This window comes from Narcine bancroftii, chromosome 3 (genome assembly GCF_036971445.1).
Source record: "Narcine bancroftii isolate sNarBan1 chromosome 3, sNarBan1.hap1, whole genome shotgun sequence".
In the NCBI taxonomy this organism is placed as follows: domain Eukaryota; kingdom Metazoa; phylum Chordata; class Chondrichthyes; order Torpediniformes; family Narcinidae; genus Narcine; species Narcine bancroftii.
The window spans coordinates 204,532,584-204,547,157 of record NC_091471.1 but is presented as its reverse complement, the minus strand read 5'-3'; the positions used below and the strand labels follow the sequence as shown (position 1 = coordinate 204,547,157).

General features: G+C 42.9%; 1 long non-coding RNA gene across 1 annotated transcript in view; it reads left to right on the top strand.

Moving 5' to 3' along the window:
• Positions 1 to 1,179: 1,179 nt before the first annotated feature.
• The window catches only part of LOC138758047 (uncharacterized), a 45,841-nt gene continuing 32,446 nt past the window's right edge, over positions 1,180 to 14,574 (top strand). Inside the window, exons 1-3 of the long non-coding RNA XR_011354093.1 lie at positions 1,180 to 1,282; positions 3,153 to 3,252; positions 6,253 to 6,446. This is a non-coding gene — a long non-coding RNA (uncharacterized lncRNA). The remainder of the gene's footprint in view (positions 1,283 to 3,152; positions 3,253 to 6,252; positions 6,447 to 14,574) is intronic.

Sequence of the window (14,574 nt, the reverse complement as noted above, 5' to 3'; positions counted from 1 at the left end):
ATCATACAGTTCCAACGGAAAGCCGCACCTTCCACATAGAAGGTAACCTGGTACGTGCCGAAAGTGCTGATGGACATTCTGTTGGTCTCCTGCGATGGGGTCCACTTGGGCTTGTGCGTTTTCTTAAAGAACCAGGCTGAGCTTTGCACCTTTATCAATTAGAAATTCTCTCCGATCATGGCAGTCGCACAAGTACAGCAGCAGGCCAGTTCAAGCGTCAGCCACTGAGGCCACTAACGACGACTGGCCACGTTGTTTCCCATCAGGTCTTCCAGCCTGTTGGCTGGGTAAATATATGGAGGCACACACCTTCGGGCATTTGTTCCCTAGCGCCTGTGATAGAAACACCAATCTCTTATCAGGACGGTCAGTCCTCTTTGGTTGTGCTGCCACCACAGGAGGTGCACACGGTTCTGGAGGCACACAGGGTATTGGAACAGCGCCTGCCAAATATATCAGCTGCATGTACACCGTGCTCTGCTAGGGCATGCCGTACAGCCTATCAGCCTCCTTGGCAACTGCATTTGGGTCACTGAAGTCCATTCTGGTGATGGCAGAGGAGACATGTACTGGGAGTTTGGACAGAAACAGTGTCTCAAATAGGAAGCAGTCAATGTAACCACTAGTGAGTGCAATCATTTCTATCATAAGGACCAAGGGGCTTCTGTCACCCCTGCATATTCAGGACCCAAATATCACACCCATGGTGGCTGAGCTCCAGCGTGTCCAGTAAAAATTGACGGAACCGTGTATATTTCTGGTCTGCTGGTAAGTTGTCAAGATACAGGCTCACATTTGCAGCTGTAGTGGAATCTAGGGTGCTAACCCACATGCCAAAATTTGGTATCTTCAGAGACAATACCTCTCAGGTTAAATTGAGCTTCAGCTAGCTGAAGCCAAGCCATTGGATGATGAGCCCAAGAGGGTGGGAGATGAACCTCCACAGCACTAATAGCAGCCACAGCTGAAGCTGATGCAGCATCCTGCATGGCTAACATGTTGTTGAAAAGGTTCCAATGATGTCGGAACCTGTTGGGGTCATAGCAGTGTTACAAAATAAATGCACACTACTCACAAATGTCAGTAGAATGACTTTAATCATGCGATCCACCCTCTTTTACGTCACTTCTGGTTCAGAAGCCCCAAACTGGAAGTGATGTCACAATGCATCCACAAAGCTTCTCAACAGTGCGTGTTTCTGCCCCAAGACTTCGGAGGGCCCACACCAAATACTCTGTGGCGATTCAGCCCATCCCAGGCCACGACCGCTCAGCCTGCTACAGTGTGTGTTTAACTACTTCCCATCTTAATCTTTAAGGCTGAGCTGTAGTCGATGAAGAGCATGTGTTACTGTTTTCGAGGTGTTCCAGAGCTGAGTGGAAAGCTAGTGATATTGTGCCTACATGGAGTGATTGTGACAATAGGCGAATTGCAGTGGGTCCAGAGCTTTGCTTAGGTACGTGTTAACTCTGGCCATGACCAGCACCTCAAAGCATTGTTAGTGCTACTGAATGATAGTCGTTGAGGCAGCTCACTCTACTCTTCTTGGGCAGTGGAATGATTGATGCCGTTTTGAAGCAGGTGGAAACTTCTGACTGCAGCAATAAGAGTTTGAAAATATCCGTAAACACTCCGGCTAGTTAGTTGCCGCAGTTTTTCAGTGCTCCGCCAGGTATGCTGTCAGGGCCTGATGCCTTGCAAGGGTTCACCCTCTTGAATGATGTTCTGACATCGTTCTCAGAGACAGTTATCACAGGGTCCTCAGCCTTTTCAGGGATTTTAGTAGGCATTGTTTGGTTCTTCTCAAAGTGGGCATAGGTGTTCAGCTCATCGGGTAGCGAAGCATCGCAGCCATTTATAGTGTTTGCCTTCACTTTGTAGGCTGTAACAGCCTGTATTCTCTGCCATAGCTGGTGTATATCTGTCTCTGTCTCTAATTTCCTCTAGAATTGCCATTTTGCTTCTGAGATGGCCTTCTGCAGGTCATACCTGGACTTCAAGATATCAATCCCTGGTCTTAGACACCCTCATTCTTGCCCTCAGCAGATTGCGGATTCTCTGATTCATCCAGGGCTTCTGGGTTTGGGAACACCCAGTATTTCCATGTTGTCACGCAGGTCTTGATGAAGGTGGTGACACCTGTTGCATATTCATTCAAGTCTCTGGATGAGCTTTTGAATATGCTCCAGTGCACCAATTCAAAGCAGTCCTGCAGACGCTCCTCCACCTCCCTCGACCATACTTCTGCCATCTTCACTACTGGTGCTGTGGTCCTCAGTTTCTGCTTGTATGCCAGGAGTAGAAGTACAGTCAGGTGACTTGCCGATGTGTGGTTATAGTATGGTTTGGTAGGTGTTCTTCATGGTGGTGTAGCAGTGGTGGAGTGTGCTGGTTCCCCTGGTCTCACATGGGATGTGCTGGTGGTAGCTTGTCAGAAATTTCTTCAGGTTGGCCTGATTGAAGACCCCTGCAATGATCGGGAAGCCATCAGGATGTGCTGTCTCATGGTTGTTATCACAGTGCTCAGTCCCTCCAGAGCCAGCCTGATATTAGCCTGGGGTGACCTGGATGATGGCAGTGAACTCCCTCAGCTGGTAGAATGGGTGCCACTTGATCGCCAGATGTTCCAGGTTGGGGAAGCAGGACTGGGACAAAACTGTCATGTTTTGCACCTAGATGATTTGATGATGACACAATCACCACCTCCCCTGATTTTTCCTGATTCTGGTGTCTGGTCATCACAGTGAGGGTGTAGCCCACGGGCTGTAGTGCCATGCCCAGAATGTCTGCGATTAACCATGTTTCTGCAAAGCACATCACACACCACTCCCTGATATCTCTCTGATGTTAATGTCTGGCTTGGAGTTCATCAAGCCCATTCTCCAAGGATTGTACATTGGCCAGGAGGTTGGTAGGAACTGGAAGCCTCAGGGTCCGAAGTCTCACTTTAACCTGTAGCCCCCCCCCTTCTGCATCCACAGGTCTTCTTTACATGGCCTGTGGGACCACTACTGGTAATTCCCCCAGTGTTTAAATAGTCCGTGTGTTGTCCCTTTAAATCTCCTGCAATGTTTAAAATTACTGATGTCTGCTATCTGCGACACCCATGAAGTTTAAATGGCCTGATTGCTAACTGTTTAAAACTCCTGCAGGGTTGAACTTGCCTAAGCGCCAGTTCCTTAAAGGTCCCGCTGTCTGTCAGAGACTCACAATTCTTCCAATTTCGAGGTCTGCCAGCGATCTTATTAACGAGTAAGTTTGATTTTATAGTTCTGATCGGGAATATTTAATCTAGAATATTTGGCTAGAAAATGTTTATGCTGGCTGTAGTTTAAATCCTTCAACAGTTTGCCTTCTGGCATTACCACCATCCACTGTAAGAGATTAATGGAAGCATTTCTGTTAAATATATCCAGACTACTTGGCTATGTGCTTCGCCATTCAACTGGAAGCAAATTAGATGGGATTGATAATGGACAAGAATATTGCCATAATGAGTCATCAATCCATATTTTCTTCTCTTCCTTGCTCATAACACCAGAAAACTGGGGAAATTACAAAGCAAAATTATGCTTTTTACATCCTGTGATGGATTTAGAGCAGCCATTATAAAACTAAATAAAAACCTTTTTAACTTCAGATTTTGAAAGTCTAGAAGCAGCAACTAAGCTGGCAATCAATTTAAGATACATTGGTCCTAGAATGGCGATTGTTGACCAGATTCTCCCCTTCACAATTATGCATCTCTGAAAATACTGGGAACACCTCCATTAAGCATTACATGAATTCTTTCTGAAACTTTTTCACCCTTCCACATGTCTGGCTGGAGCTGGAACAACTGTGGGTGACTTTGCTATACTTCTAGTCAAGATCTTTGTTCCTGTCTGTTTAGATTAGAGGCTTCCACAGAAAGCCAGTGATGCACTTATATTACATTGCACTTATATGGCACCTTTAGAAAAAAAATCACTTGGCATGCATTATCAGACTAAAAGTGAAACCAAGCAGAAGAAAGACTTGTTTGATGGAATGACTAAAGCTTGATCAATAAGATGGCTTTAATGTTTTTTAATGGAGCAGGGTGTCTAAGTTCAAGGAGGAAGTGGTGGAATTATTTGAATTGTTGAAATACATTACATCTCACAGTTTATTGCTCAATACTGATTTACTGCTGTTGGGAAATTAATGATGGATTTTATTCCAGAAGAGGAAACTTCGTCCATTCCCCTTCACTCCACAGGAACATGCAAACTGGAATGTGGGCATTTGCTGGTTTCCCCAAAGTGAAGAGTCATAGATTACACTCATATGGACATTACAGGTTACATTTATATCCCACAAATATACCTCAACAGGAAGGTAATACCTGATGATCGTAGATTATCAGAGTATTTTTTTAAAGACATACAACATGATAACAGGCCATTTCGACCCATTAGCCACTCAATTACAGCCAATGAATCTAAAGCCCCTGGAGCATTTCAAAAGGTGGGATGAAATTGAAGCCCCTGGTGAAAATCCACGCAGACATGGAGATGTCTTTACAGACAGCGTGGGATTCAAATCATAGTTCCGATCACTGGCACTGTAACAGCATTGCGCTAACTGCTACTGGTTCTCTGGTGGTCAACTCCAGTTTGCTTGTGCTTATGGTACATGACTCATTCATCCTTAGGTCATCACAACTTTACCGTATCTTTTAAAGATTTCATTGACTCTGAAGATCAGTCATCTCTTCCAAGGCAACATGACAGGCACACCAATACCAGGAACTCACTGGATACACACCTTTTCCACTGGCATCTCAGTTAATTGGCTGTGAGTGTCCCAGGATAGGAAGCCCTTTGTGCCGTTTCCACTGGGCCATCCTTAACTGGGACACTAATTCTTAATTGAAACATTAATTACTTTTCCATTGAGCACAAGCATCCCCAGGGATTGGAGTGTTCTGCTTTAAACAGGAAACAGGTGACTTTCTGCTGTCCCTTTTCCACTGGTTTTATCAGCAAATGTCGGAGACATCAGTATGGATAGAGCCGGTTAATCCCAGCATGAAATGATGTCATTTGAAGCCAGCGTTTGGACAATGTTCCTTTTCCACTGGACCCTGTCCCAGTTAAAGGGTGCCAGCGGAAAAGGGGATTGAGATTTTACTGTCTGCACAGCTCTGACAGTGTTCTTTAGTATTATTACGGGGTATATAATATTTTATATTATATATTAATATGTCTTTAAAATAGGTAGATTATGGGGGTTTAGTGTAGGTCATTTCACAAACAGATACTTACAAAGCACATCTCATTTAAAATGGCAGAGCTTTGCTTAATGCAGACATCCAGGCTCCAAGTGCCTTTGCAAAGACAATAAAATTGCTTTAGAAGGAACTTCAAAAGCAGGTGCAAATGGATCGAAGCCCAGGGTAAAATGCTGATAAAGATTGGGTTTGGAGCCCTGTTCTGTTTTTTTTACAAGCAGAGAAAGGAAACAAAAATCTAACAGGTTTTCTCTTTTAGAAAGAAGGATAGTTCTGCAGTAGCTTTTAAGGCTGCAACATGACAAGCTGGCAGGCTAGTTAAAACCCCATTTTGAAGATGGGTTGTGGGTTCTGAGTTCAGCCCATTGAAAAACCCTTGTAGTCCTTACAAGAGGAAATGTCTGGCTAGAGTGTTTCTCCTGAAATAAGGGAAACAAGAGGAACTCGGTGGTGACCTGGAAGAAGAGGTTATCATTTGGAAAACCCATATGGGGCAAGTTTCTTCGGCAAGACACTGAAGTGGCTGATCAGAGGGAATCAGTTTGTATGTGTCTAATGAGCAATAAATCTCTCTCTGAAACTAACTAGAACCTTCCTAAGTGGTAACCATTTATCTTTAAGCACCAGAGCCTGGTGAAAATTCATAAATGTTAAATTCTGTGCAGAGTACAGGAATTGCCTGATACCAGTGAACTTTGAGGAGTGAGAAGTGAGATTGGACTGTGAATCAAAGAACTTTCCTGAACTTGTACACATTACATACACGTGCATTTAGAATTAGAAAGGGGTTAAGTTAAGTTAATAGTAATAAGTTAAAGTTTGATCCTGTTTTTATGTTTAAAGAAAATTAAAAGCAACTTTTGCTTAAGTAACCATTTGTCTTGGTGAATTTCTATTGTTGCTGAGTTTTGCAGTCCTCTGGTCCCATAACAGTATGCAACAATTGAAGTCTCTTACTTTGTCACAGTCTGATATGCATTGCATAATCTGGCCAACAGGGATGTCCAGCCAAGATAGGACAAATAAATTATCAGTAGCCCTGACAGCAGAAGCAACAAGAACTACATCAGAATGGCAGGAGGAACCTGGAACAAGATAAAAACAATGAAGATAAAGATTCACTCAGGAGCACTCTAAACAAAAGGAGGCCTAAGCCAGGCCTCACCAAAGGGACAAGCTTTCTGGATGTATGGTGAGGCAGCCTTTGAATCTGCACCTTCTTGCACACTTGTTTTCAAATTACTTGTGCACTTAAGGGATTATTAGCACATCTCAGTAGATTAGGAATAGTTTATGTGTTAAAGCACCAATACCAGCTAGAATAAGCCTTTCAGATTCTGAGTACAATCATGAAAAGCCGCTCCTCCCACCTGCGTACCTTCTAGGTGCTCATCAACTGAACCTCAGATTCAAATATGATCATAAATTTATGAATGAGCACAATACAAAATAGCAAAACTACTCAATAAGATTGGAAAGGAATAGAATATTTAGGCATAGTTTCAATGAATCAAGAAATACATTCAGTAGACTTTTCTCATTTATAACTGGGCACCATTTGGCATTTTAATCTGTACACTGACAGATGTAATAGCCATATTCATGTCCTAGTTATCCTATGAAACCTGCAGAAACAAAGCACATTATTGGACCTGGGCAACAATGTGCTTGAAACAGAAATGTCTATTCCTACTCTTCTGTGACTTTTCTCCCAACAATAACTTTTGGATTACAAACATTTCTCAAGCAGCAAGTCATGGAGCATAGGTTAAGTTTGTTTGGACACCTGCTGACAGTTTTCCATACCTTGATGAAGGGCTCAAGCCTGAAATGTCAGTTATGTATTTTTACCTTTGTTATATAAAGGACCATTTTGAGTTCTGTGTGCCCGATGGAGATGTGGGGGAGGGGGTGGGGCTGGTAGTCATGGTGGGGAGCTGGCTGATGGAGGACCTCAGTTTTCTTCAGGCTGACTTCCAGGCCAAACATTTTGGCAGTTTCCACAAAACAGGACGTCATGCGCTGGAGAACTGGCTCTGAATGGGCAACTAAAGCGACATCATCTGCAAAGAGTAGTTCACGGACAAGTTGCTCTTGTGTCTTGGTGTGAGCTTGCAGGCGCCTCAGATTGAAGAGACTGCCATCCGTGCGGTACCGGATGTAAAGAGCATTTTCATTGTTGAGGTCTTTCATGGCTTGTTTCAACATCATGCTGAAGAAGATAGTAAAGAGGGTTGGTGCAAGGACGCAGCCTTGCTTCATGCCGTTGTCAATGGAGAAGGGTTCGGAGAGCTCATTGCTGTATCTGACCCGAGCTTGTTGGTTTTCGTGCAGTTGGATAACCATGTTGAGGAACTTGGGGGGGCATCCAAGGTGCTCAAAATGGTCAACCAGCTTACCTACCTCGGCTGCACCATTTCATCTGAAGCAAGGATCGACAACGAGATAGACAACAGACTCACCAAGGCAAATACCGCCTTTGGAAGACTACACAAAAGATCTGGAAAAACAACCACCTGAAGAAACACACAAAGATCAGCATGTACAGAGCCATTGTCATACCCATGCTCCTGTTCGGCTCCGAATCATGGGTCCTCTACCGGCATCACCTACGGCTCCTAGAATGCTTCCATCAGCGCTGTCTCCGCTCCATCCTCAACATTCATTGGAGTGACTTCATCACCAACTTCGAAGTACTCGAGCTGGCAGAGTCTGCAAGCATCGAATCCATGCTGCTGAAGACCCAACTGTGCTGGGTGGGTCACATCTCCAGAATGGAGGACCATCGCCTCCCAAGATTGTGTTATATGGCGAGCTCTCCACTGGTCACCGAGACAGAGGTGCACCAAAGAAGAGGTACAAGGACTGCTTAAAGAAATCTCTTGTTGCCTGCCACATTGACCACCGCCAGTGGGCTGATATCGCCTCCACCGTGCATCTTGGCGCCTCACAGTTCGGCAGGCAGCAACCTCCTTTGAAGAAGACCACAGAGTCCACCTCACTGACAAAAGACAAAGGAGGAAAAACCCAAAACCCAACCCAACCAACCAATTTTCCCTTGCAACCGCTGCAACCATGCCTGCCTGTCCCGCATCGGACTTGTCAGTCACCAACGAGCCTGCAGCAGACGTGGACGTTACCCCTCCATAAATCTTCGTCCGCGATGCCAAGCCAAAGAAGAAGATATAAAGGACACTGTATGACCTGCTGAGTTTCTCCAGCATTGTGTGTTTTTACATAGATTAACGTACACATCTTTTGGCAGAGTTGCACAATTGAGGATATTCCTACTTTTTCAATGGCACCTCTGTATTATAATTAAAGGCTGGGAAAATACTGCTTTGCCAATAAATCACCATCATGAACCTTTGAATTATTTTCACGTCCATGATTATTGGTGTCATTAAATCACCATAATGTAAGGAAGTTCAAGAAGAGCAAGCTGTCACTGGCTGTATTCACTGCTCTCTGCTACCAGACTACATAAAATACCGAAGTAGCTGCATTTGGCCTCATGACATAATACCACTAATTGCCTCATACAGATGGCCCTTTGACCTTTGCTTTGAATTACTTTGTCAATCTTATCTGAGGAATGGACAAGCATCATACAAGAGTGCAATTTTATCTCATGATTACAAGATACAATTTTCGTTAATTTACAAAGGCATGCATTTCTTACGCAGCGACAATTGCAAAACACAATACAGGTATGTAACACTTAACGCTCATTTGGGCAACGTCCGACTGCATATACGTTCATTATTAGTGGTCCTATAGGTTATAAGAGTTCAGAAATCTCGATCAGAAAACAGGGCAGAGCAGATGTAACCGGACGTACGCAACAACTTCCCACACGCAACTCATAGATCTCATGTCTTTTGTATACAAGTGCTTATGTATGTCGTTACTGTACTGTACTTTCGATCTATCATAGCTCCCAGATGCAGCAAAACCAGTGCTAGTAATATCAGCAGCAAGAGGCAAAGGAGAAGTATCGAGTTGGAAGTGAAACAAAAGGTTATTAAACAACACAATGTTGGAAAAGCAGTGAATGCTTTTGCTCGCGATTTAGGCACGTTGCACTCGACAATCGTAACGATCCTCAAAGACAAAGAAAAATTTTTCCAAGCTGTTAAAGGATCAGCTCCACTGAAAGCTACAAGGCTAATGAAAATGCGAGAGGGGCCCATATCAGATATAGAGACATTGCTAATGACGTGGATTGAGGACAAACACAACAGCGAGTCCCTCTCACCACGTTGACGATCACTGCTAAGGCACAAAGCTTTTGCCAGATGTTTAAAGAGAAAGCAGGATTAGACTATAATAACAAGTTTAGTGCTTTTTCCTCTGGGTGGTTCAGGCACTTTAAAAAACGTTTTTCGCTACGTAATATAAAGTGGGTGGTGAGTTTGCGAGTGCTGATGCAAAGGCAGCAGAAACCTTAGATAAACTAATTGTAAAGGGAGGTTATTTGCCCCACTACATTTTTAATATGGATAAAACATCCTTATTCTGGAAGCGAATGCCTGAAAGGACCTTCATCCATAAGGAGGCCAAGACAATGCCAGGCTTTAAGGCTTTTAAAGACAGAGTGACAGTGTTGTTAGGAGGCAATATTGCTGGTAAAAGTTAAAGCCATTTCTTATTTGACATAGTGAAACCCCCAGGGCTTTCAAGATCATTAACAAATACACCTTACCAGTTTATTACAGGAGCAATAAAAAGTCCTGGATATCACAAATGCTGTTTCAGGATACCCTTCTCGATTGCTATGCCGGTGAAATGGAGAAGTACTGCTTGGAAGAAAGCATACCTTTCAAACTTTTGCTAATTGTAGACAATGTGCCAGAACGTCCCCCCTTTCATTGGTGACCTCTACCCCAACATCAAAGTGATGTTCTTCCCCCCCCAAACACCACCTCTTTAATTCAGCCAATGGACGAAGGGGTTATTGCAGCATTCAATGCCTACTACCTGAGGAGGACCTTTGCTCAGGCTGTGACTGCAATGATGACACTGGCAAGACACTGATACTGTTCAGGAAGGAGAATGACATTTTCCACTGCATAAAGAACCTTGCTTGGGCCTGGGATGATGTGAATGAATACTTGTGAATGAATGGCATATGGAAAAATATACTGAAGCGGTATGCGCATGACTTTAAGGGATTTGAAAAAGATGATGAGACTCCAAGGATTAATAAAGCTGTTGTTGACATGGTAAACAGCAGTCTGAACCTAGGCATTGATGATGAGGACATTGAAGAACTCCTAAAGGTGGTTCCTGAGGAACTAACAAATGAAGAGTTGCTGGAGCTAGAGCAAGAGCGAATAGGTGAAGAAGAGGCAAGGGAAAAAGAAACTGCAGAAGGAAAAGACCAGGTGCAGAAAGAAGTTCACCGTGAAGGGGTTAGCCAAATTCTTTGCAGAATTTCTTCGCAGCTTCCTGAAGAATGCTGAAGGGATGGACCCAAACACTGAACACTTTTCACTGATAGAGAGGAATGCTCATGTAGTGTTATCTGCATATAAAGAATATCTTGAAGGAAAGAAAAAGTAAATTAGGCGAACAACATTCCTGAAGGAGCCAACACCTCCCCAAGAGCCTCAGCCAAGTCCTTCCGGCATTACAGAGTAACAGTTCATCAGTGGAGGTTATTGTTAAATTGTGTGTAATATCGGCTAAGAAAGTGTTTACATAAAAGTTTATAAAGTGAAAAAAATTAAACAGTTTAATTTAGCATAAGTTCAGTATCCAATATAGCTTTGCTAAGTATATACAGTAATGTGTTCACACAACATCCACATCATATAACACCCAGTTTCATAGAACGTATCATGAACATTAAGTGTCACATACCTGTATTGCAGCAGAGCGACATAACTTGTTGGAGATTTAAAAAATTTAAAGGCAAAAAGCAATTACAGCTTTCACAATCAGTTAGATTAAATAGCATAATTGGAGCAAAAACAATAATAGAATAAAGTATCTAGTTAAATAGGAAACTATGATGAGCTCGTGCCCTCGATACAAAGACTCCAAACGGCAAGACATCAACTGCTGTGCTTGTAATGACAGTTTCTGCACTGCCAACTGGGCTTTTATTGTGCTAGGTACAGCAGTGTTGGCCAGATTACATAACTGTTGTCATAGTTTCCAGATCCTTGCCAAGGGCTGCAGACTAATCAAGGAATATGGCTGACTGATAGCAGTACAAATGCAGCACTCATGTCTTGCACAACAGCTATTTGGTTCTGGAGGACTTAAGTTGTTCCTCAATAGTGGCAGAAGTCTGCTCTATCATCTGTTTTCTTGACATTACCACAAGCTGGCACAGAGGGCTAAGTGCCAGTGAGCTTGTCTGCGCAAGCTCTCTGGTATAAGAGGACAATCCATCTCATGGAGTAAGCTCAAGAAGCATTACTCTGCTCGAAGCATTTCACCCAGAGTCTTTTCCTAAAATGCATCCCTATTATTTAGCACATTCAACCCCTTTTACTTATCACCATTAATTGGATTCAACTTCCATTCCTCTCACGGCATGGATTAGCAACTCATTTAATTTCACGGGATTGTATGAGAAGTTTAGAGTGCTGACTTAAAACTATTTTTGTAAATCTTTCTCTCCAGTAAATTGGTGATGCATTTAGGTATAAAACTTAATTAAGTCATATTTGTAATGATAGAGCACCAGTGATAATCCTGACAACTACAAGGAGTCAGAGAGGAGTTGTTGCAGCTAGTGGAAGATTAAAAATGGATGCCTCCATGAGGTTATGAATTCTAAAAGAAACATCACATGGTACCAAGAGTGGAAGAAATACCATGAGGGTGCAGAGTGAGAAACAGTTGAGAGTAGCAGAAAACATGAAAAGTGTAAAGTACGCTCATGCTGTAAATTGGACTGTAAATGTTGACCACAAGTGGAGGTTGTTCAAACAACAATTTATTCGGTACTTGCATGCCATTGGACTTGATAGCGAACCTGATGCACAGATGATTGCACTGCAAAAATCTTTTAACACATCTGTTTTTGCTGAGGCAGCTGACCATGGCAAGTTCAACAAGATTATTGAGATGTTTGATGAAAACTGTTCACCAAAGAAAACTGAAATATTCGAGAGGTACATGTTTCACTTGCGCATGGAGCTGCAGGGAGAGAACTTTGATTCTTTCTTAAGGGACTTAAAACTAAAAGCAAGAACATGCAATTTTGGAGTGCTGCAAGATTCAAATTGTGTTTGGAATTACTGATAAGAAAGTGTGAGAGAGGCTGCTATGAGAGACAGAGCACGTGAAAAAGTTAGGTGAGAGTGCAAAAGACAGTGAAAATCAAGGCATAACCGTAGCCACAGTGTCTGGACACACACATAAACAAAGAATGAGATATAGGAAACAACAAAAAGATGGAGAGAGATACATTTGCACTCGATTTGCACAAAAACAATGCCCTGCCAATGGAAAAGTCTGTAATAAGTGCAAAGGGCAGAATCACTATGCAAGGCAATGTTTTTACAAAGGGAAACAAAACAGAAGTGAAAGTGTGTTCACTATAGTAGGAACTGCTCTCAGTGATGCCCTCTTCATTGGTATAGTAGTGCAGGAAAATTTTAAACCAAAAGGCACTGAACAGCCAACTGTGAACAGAGTTGAGCAGTATAAATGGACTGTGTAATTGCAAGGAGATGGAGCAGATATTCCTTTCTAGCTGGACATAGGGGCAAAGGTCAATTTGATCTGTGAGCATGACATCAGGACAATGAAAATAAAGCCATACATCCATTCAAATCTTGTTCAGCTCAAGGCCTACAATGGACAGGGTGAAGTGCCAATTAATGAAGAAATCGAAGGCTGTGTAGTTAACCAGGAATCATGGCTTTTATTAGTAGAAACTCAGTAATACAATAACGAATGATAATGAGGGCGTACACAGTTATAACCAAGGGGAATGCCTTTAGAGGTAGAGATAATACATGACCAATGTCAGTTGAGCAGACTAAGCACAGCGACAAACTGACAGCATGACACAGATTCATCACACAGGGCATTGACACAAAAGGCATATGTAAACTCAAGGTAAAAGTTAAAGGTAAAGAGCATCATCTGATGTTTGCAGTAGACCCAGATGGACATGAATCACTGCTTAGTGACAAAGCATGTGAAAACTTAAGTCTAATCGAGAGGGTGTCCCACATTAACTGTGTCAATGCACAAAACAGCACAGAGGAAATACTGGATCAATTTCCAGACATCTTCAAGGAGTTTGGAGTTCTACCTTGCACCTGCAAGATACAGTGAAAAGAGGATGAACAGCCAGGAGTGTATGCACCGAGGCACATTCCAGCACTACTGAAAAGAAAGCTGGAGGAGCCCACAGAATGGGTGAATTCAATGGTGTGTGTCAAAAAGAAGAACAGTGACCTACATGTGTTCATGGTCCCAAAAGACTTGAATATAAAGAGGGAACATTATCAGATTCCAACCATGGTTGAAATTACAAGTGAAATGGCCGGTGCAAAGTTTTTCACTAAATCGGATACATCCCAGGGCTTCTGGCAAATACAACTGGATGAAGATAGTACAAAATACGGTACATTTAATACACAGTTTGGCTGTCTGAGGATTCCTTTTGGAATTTCCTCAGCTCCAGAAGTATTCCACAGGATTATGGAGCACATAATAGGAGGCATAAATGGATGACGTGATCTTATGACGCAGGACAATGACAACTTCCTCGGCACAGGAACGATGGTTGTAGCTTTGAAGCACAATGGAACCATTATGCTGCTCAGGGAGATGTAAAAGATGTCGGTGAGAACACCTGCCAGATGAGCCACACATCTCCTAAGCACTTTGCCAGGAATATTATCCAGAACAGCAGCTTTCCATGGGTTGACCTTGCCTAACACTGTAAGACACAGGACCTGATCATTTGGAGAAGAGGTGGTCTTCTTCGCCATCAAATCATTTCTCGCCTCAAAAAGTGCATAGAAGTTGTTCAGTGCATCTGGGAAGGAGGCATCACCAGGACAGGCAAATGGTTTAGTGTTGTAGTCTACTGTCATGAAGTTCTTCGAGAGTCTTGTCATGGGGAACATCAAGCTCCTGGTGCTCCCCTCACTGATCCTCCTGTAGTTCACACATAGGTCCAACCATTCTCCATCTAGCCCTCACCCACCTGGAAAATAAGGATACGTATGTTGGAATGCTGTTTACTGACATCAATTTAGCATTCAACATAAACGTACCTCAGTACCTGATAGGGAAGTTGATATTAATATGCCTAAACATCTCCCTCTTGACTTCCTGACAGA